At 40.8% G+C, this 6,000-nt stretch overlaps 1 long non-coding RNA gene across 1 annotated transcript in view; it reads left to right on the top strand.

Moving 5' to 3' along the window:
* The first annotated feature begins 983 nt into the window (after nt 1-983).
* The window catches only part of LOC122813944, a 108,643-nt gene continuing 103,626 nt past the window's right edge, over nt 984-6,000 (top strand). Inside the window, exon 1 of the long non-coding RNA XR_006366748.1 lies at nt 984-1,042. This is a non-coding gene — a long non-coding RNA (uncharacterized LOC122813944). The remainder of the gene's footprint in view (nt 1,043-6,000) is intronic.

The following is a 6,000-nucleotide window of genomic DNA, read 5'->3' as shown; positions in this document are numbered from 1 at the left end:
ATTACGATTTTATACAGTATACGCATTTCAATAAGTTCCATTCACTCCATTACATCAATCGTTCAAGTCCTGAATCCCCCTATACCCCACTCCCCTTGAACATTATTCTGCATGTATTGTTCCCACAAATTCCCCTTATTTCTATGCAATTTAATCCCTCCTATTTCTAAACACCCTCACCTCCAGTTATTTCATCTCCTTTACAATACATCAATTACAACTGCTACGTTTTGATTTCCATTTTCTAGTAATTGCTTTTTTGGGGCAGCCTGTGGCATTATATTTGACTTTTGCCACCAAAGCTCAATCAAAATTAATGTGTACTCTTCCAGTAATAACATACAAGTTCTTCTTTTTATGCCACATTGTAAATATTCACTTGTTTGTATTTCTTTATTTGTTATGCATGCATTGCTGTTTTCTCTTTCCAGGTTATTTCCATTTTTCACAGATCCAAACAAACCTTGGAAACGCTTCTTTCTACTAAGAAGTCATAATCTTACTTTTTTTCTTCTACAGAAATGTTTTGTTTTCTATGTCAGTAAGCAACAGCCTGATTTCAGAAAGAATGGCAATTGAAATGTTAATAATTAACTTATTTCTGTGAAGGAGGAGGCTTCAACCCAAACATCTCCATAAGAGGGATGCCTCACTTTTCATATGTACCTAAGTAGTTAATGTACCAACTCTAATCACAGGATCAGTGTGGTGGGCAGAACACTGTCATTACAATTGTTTTTCAAGCGTTATTTGACTATTTTGTAATTTTTCTATATTGTACAATTGATAAGGTCCTTCTGTCTGGAAACAAAAGCTTCTCTATTCAGTTATTCTTGTAAATGTACCATGTATGTCATGATTTAAATGATATAGTTCAATGGTGGCAAAATTATTTATTACAGTGTTTGGAAATTCAGTCTGTATAAACAGTAATAGGTAATCTGTAATTACTATTATGCTTATGTTTTTTTTTCATCTTGAACAGAACCAATAAACAATTCCATTGCAGCATTACAGGAACCATCTGTAGTAGCTAAAGAAGGTATGAGGCATCTTCGCACCATTTTAAGTGTTATTTGATTTCATGTAGAGACAAGATATTAATCACATGATATTGGTAAAGCATTTCTAAATCACAGTACTACAAAGATGACCAAAATGAATCAATGGATAAAAATGTTTGCTTTATAAGGATTATTAAGGAATGTATATCTTGCTGTTATAATTGTATCACATGCTAGATCTGTTCAGTAAATAAGCTGCGTTTGTCCCACCTAGTTTATATATTTCCATCTCAATAGGTAAGATGCAATTTCTTGTCAATCAATATCACTCTTTTTTCTATAGCTCAATCAATTTTAAGTCTTTCTAAAAGTGCAAATTAGAAATTATTGTGAAGAATACTTTTCTTCCTCTAGTAGGCCTTGTGACAAGATATGATAGTGAAATAATTTTGCCAAATATACCTTAATGTTGTATATTACATTGCAATTTACTTGAAAGTGTCTCACACATACACACATAGACACACACACACACACACACACACACACACACACACACACACACACACACACACACACACACACACACACACACACACACACACACACAGATGACACTGAAAATGAAGTGACTGAATGCATAGTGCCAGTTCTCATGGAGTTTCAGTGGACATGGTTTGTGGTTCCGAGTCTTGGTTTCAGTCCATGCATCAGATACTGCCTGGGAATGTGCATGTTCTCTGTGCATCTATGTGAGTTTTATATATACCTACATAAAGGTGTATTTAGCTCAGTATCCTATGGTCCTTGTGATTGCTTACCTAGTATTGTTCCTGTATACTCCTGATAATGCAGTTTATTCACCACTCTTCCATACTTCCTTAAGAAAGTCATCATCTGCTGACAGTCTGGGATTTTCAAAATCAGGTTTTATGAGAATGGGCTGTTGGGCAAGGCACAGCTGATGCCCTTACACTCATTACAAGTGGGAATCCTTTCAGTACTTGACAAAGGCATGTCTCACTTTTGGTTTGAAGTATAGATTCATAGGTTCACAGGTAGGTATTAGGCTATCGACCCAAGGGTCTAAGTAAGCCTAGCCAGCAAGGTTCCCTGGCATATGTCACCCAAGAAAGTTATTTTCCTATGCCCCTGTCGAGCAGAGCCACTGAAGTGATCCCCGTGGTGTATTTTCTATTTCCCATCCACTTATCAAGATTTTTCTTGAAGAGTGCTAATGAGGAACTTTGCTTGACATAGATGGGTAGCTTGTTCCAGAGTATGGGAAGTCTCTGGGACAGGAATCTATCCCTCCAGCATGTCCTGTTTATTGTGATGACAAGGTTTAGGTCCCTAGAGTGAGTAGCTTGGTGGGATTGGGATTTCTTTAGGTGTAGCATGTTCAACAGCTCTGGGTTTAACATAGCTTTATATGTTAGGCAGAGATCTCCTCGGAGTAGGCGATATGTTACAGAGTAAAGCTGGAGTTTTCTGAGACGGTCAGTGTAGGTCATCTGTTTGAGGCCAGTAATCCTCTTTGTGAGGTACTTCTGTGGCCTTTCCAGCTGCCGCAGATGTCTTGTGAGGTAGATTCCAAAAGGGGCGTTGTACTCTATAATGGGTCTAATGAGTGTCGAGCAGAGGGGAACAATGACCTCTTTTTTTCTAGATGAGAACCCTTTTGTGATGATGTGTGCCATGTAGAAGGATTTCCTGACTACTGTGGCAATGTGAATATCAAAGAAGAGACTATTGTCCTCCTGGCCCAGGTCTATTATCACACATTCGGTGTTAAGTAGACTGCCGCCTATGTGGTAGTTCATGGGTACAGAATTTTTACCAAAGGGGATGACAATGCACCTTTTGACATTGAGCTTGAGGCCATGGCTCTGACACCAGGCATCTGTCTCAATGAGGCCCTTCTGTAGTATGTCCACATCATTTGAGGACTCAACTATGGCTCCAAGTTTGCAGTCATCTGCGAGCTTCATTAGTCAAAGGCCTTCTGTGTTAGCCTATACTTCAGAGAAGTAGATACCAAACAGGAGAAGTCCCAGGACTGAACCCTGTAGTAGTCCAATTGTTACTGGTTTGAAGTCAGATTTGGAGTCTGCAACTTTTACAGTGTGGGCTCTGTCAGTGAGCCAATTGGCAACCCATCTTGTGACGTAGGGATTTATACCTAGTTTAGTAAGTTTAGCAATAATTCCAGAATGGGGGATGGTGTCAAAAGCCTTGGCGAGGTCAAGATAGGTTGTGTGAACCACCTTACCTTCATCTACAGCTTTGGTGACTTCCTCAAAGAAGTCAATCAGGCTCAGGAGGCAAGATCTGCCTTTCACAAACCCGAACTGGGTGGAGTCCAGAGTTTGGAGGTTACCCATGTCTTTGTTTATGAGTTCCATGATGATATGTTCCATGGACTTACAGACTAGGCTCATCGGGCTAATAGGGCGATAGTTCCTGGGATCAGTGGTGGCTCCCCCTTTGTGGAGTGGGATAACTGTTGCTGTCCACCATTCAGTGGGCACAAAGCCTGACGTGAGACTATGATTGAACATGGTGCTTAGGTGGAGATCCAATTCATTCTGAAGTTTGTGTAAAATGCAGCCTGGGATGTTGTCCGGTCCCATGGATGCTGTGTTTTTGGCTTTAGAGAGTGCGGCTTTTACTTGCATAGTTGTGATTACAGGGACTCTGCATTCTTCCTGTATAAATATGGGCCCTTTAGGGGGTGAGAGGGGGGTAAAGTTAGCATTGAACCTATCTGCCAAGACGTTGGCAATATCAGTTGGTTCTGTAATTTTCATGCCATTGTGCTGTAACTCAGAGCAGATCTGGGTGTTGCCATTGAGATTCTTGACATAGCTATAGAATGCTTTGTGGTTGTCCCTAAAATCAGTGGTGATTTTGTTTTCGTAGCTAGCTTTGGAGGATCTTATATGGGATTTCAGCTTCTTACTGAGGCTATCCAGTGAACTCTTCCACTCATTGCATTTTACTCTCTTTTTCAACAGTTTCTTCCTTCTGTTGTAGAGTTTGTTTATGGCAGGGGACCACCAGATTGGCTTCCTTTTTTTGGAGGATAGCATCTTGGTTCTGTTTGGGATAGAACGATCCATGCAGTCATGTAAGTGCTTATAGAGTGCATCTGTGTAGGATTCAGCAGTCGTAACTGTATTGTCCATCTCCATGGGTGTCATGAAGTTTGCCACTTCTGTTTTAAGAAGCATGGAGTTGGCTTTGGAGAAATGTTTTACCATGATTTCCTTAATGAGGGGTGTGAGCAGGATGTGGATATCTAGGGTGATTAGCTTATGGTAAGATCTGACCAACAAGGAATTGACTTCAGTTGTGAAACACCAGTCACTCATGTTGGTAATGACTAGGTCTAGGATATTCTTGCCCCTGGTGGGGGTGTGGATAAGTTGATCCAGGGCATTGAAATTTATGAATTCCAGCAAGCGTTGAGTGAAGGAGTTGGTACGAGTAGTTTTCCAGTTAATGGTGGGGAAGTTGAAATCGCCCATTATTAGGGTGTTTGGTTGAACCCTAATATTTCCCAGTATATCAAGAAATGAGGAGTGGGAATCCTGGGGCATGGTGGGGGATCTGTAGCAAGTTACAATTTGGATTTCAGTTTTGCCAAGAGTTAGTTGTACTTGGATAACCTCGGATGCATTATGCTGAGCAACTAGCCTGGAGGTTTGGATATCCTTAATGAATATGGACACACCTCCGCATTCCAGTCCAGATTAGGTGGCCGAAAAGTGTGGTATGAGTTGTAGCCTGGTAATGCTGGGGTGCTCTCTGGAGCCTTGAACCAGGTCTCAGTCACTGCACAGATATCGATGTTCTCCATTTTAAGGAGTGCCTGGAGTGAGTGCATTTTGAGGTTTAGACTTCTAGCATTGAGTAGCATTGAAGGATGTCTGTAAAGTACAAAAGGGGAAAGAAGGAAAGTGCTAAATGAATGGAAGAATATATATTTTGAATAGCTAAGAAATACTTTTCAGTCCATATTTCACAGACGTGGGAGAAAAAATTGGATTTGAATCGAGTGGTGTGTTGATTTTAAAGGTGAAAAAAGGCATGGAGGAAAACAATCAGTCCATTGTTGGCTGCATTCTGAAAGACTGATGACTTGGAATTAAAGGGGCATCTGAAGCATAGGAATATATGCAGAGCAGAGGGATAACAGTGCTAACAAATGGTTGGTTAAGGAGCAGAAAGCTGACAGCTGTTTGGAGGTGTCTGATTGGGAGAAGCAGACTGATGGTTCATTCCTACAACAGGTGAGTCATATGAAGAAGGATCCAAAAATTTCCTGAAGTGAAGAAAGTGACTTTTGTGGTATTGTTTTTTTCATATATTCATGGATTACTAGTCTAATGACCCCGGGGGGGGGTTATAAGCCAGGTTTTCCTGTGTGTCCTGTATTCACACAGGACATTGAGGGCCAGGCATTTATAACTTACCTCTGTCCATAAGAGATATGGGTGCAAGGCCTAGTGTAAATTTCCTATTCATCATCCACTGGTCTAGGTTGCCCTTAAATTGGGTACTAGACAAACTCAGCTTCACATGGTTGGGAAGCCTATTCCATAGCAGGGGCAGTCACTGGGACACATGTCTGTCTCTCCAGCATGTTCTGTTACACCTTGCATTTCTGGTACTGTTTGACTCTTGAATATACAGGAGATTCATAAGTGTGGGGAGTGAGGATGCCTTGTAAGCCAAGCATAGATTACCCTTCAGCACTCTATAGGAGACTGAGCAGAAGGAAAGTGCTTTAAGGTGTTCTGCATAAGGCAAGCTTTTATACACCTTGTATTTTCTTTGTAAGGAACCACTGAGGTTGCTGTAGTTGCTATACTGTATATGCCTGGTCAGGTACATACCAAAAGGACTGCTGTACTCTATGCTTGGTCTGATACATGCAGAGTACAGTAGGATAATGACATATTTAGACCTAGATCCATGGTCTTACTTACAA

This window comes from Protopterus annectens, chromosome 1.part1 (assembly GCF_019279795.1).
Source record: "Protopterus annectens isolate FY-2018-M chromosome 1.part1, PAN1.0, whole genome shotgun sequence".
NCBI classification, from domain to species: Eukaryota; Metazoa; Chordata; order Ceratodontiformes; family Protopteridae; genus Protopterus; species Protopterus annectens.
Note: the sequence above shows the minus strand (reverse complement) of the source record. Positions and strands in the feature narration are given on the sequence as shown.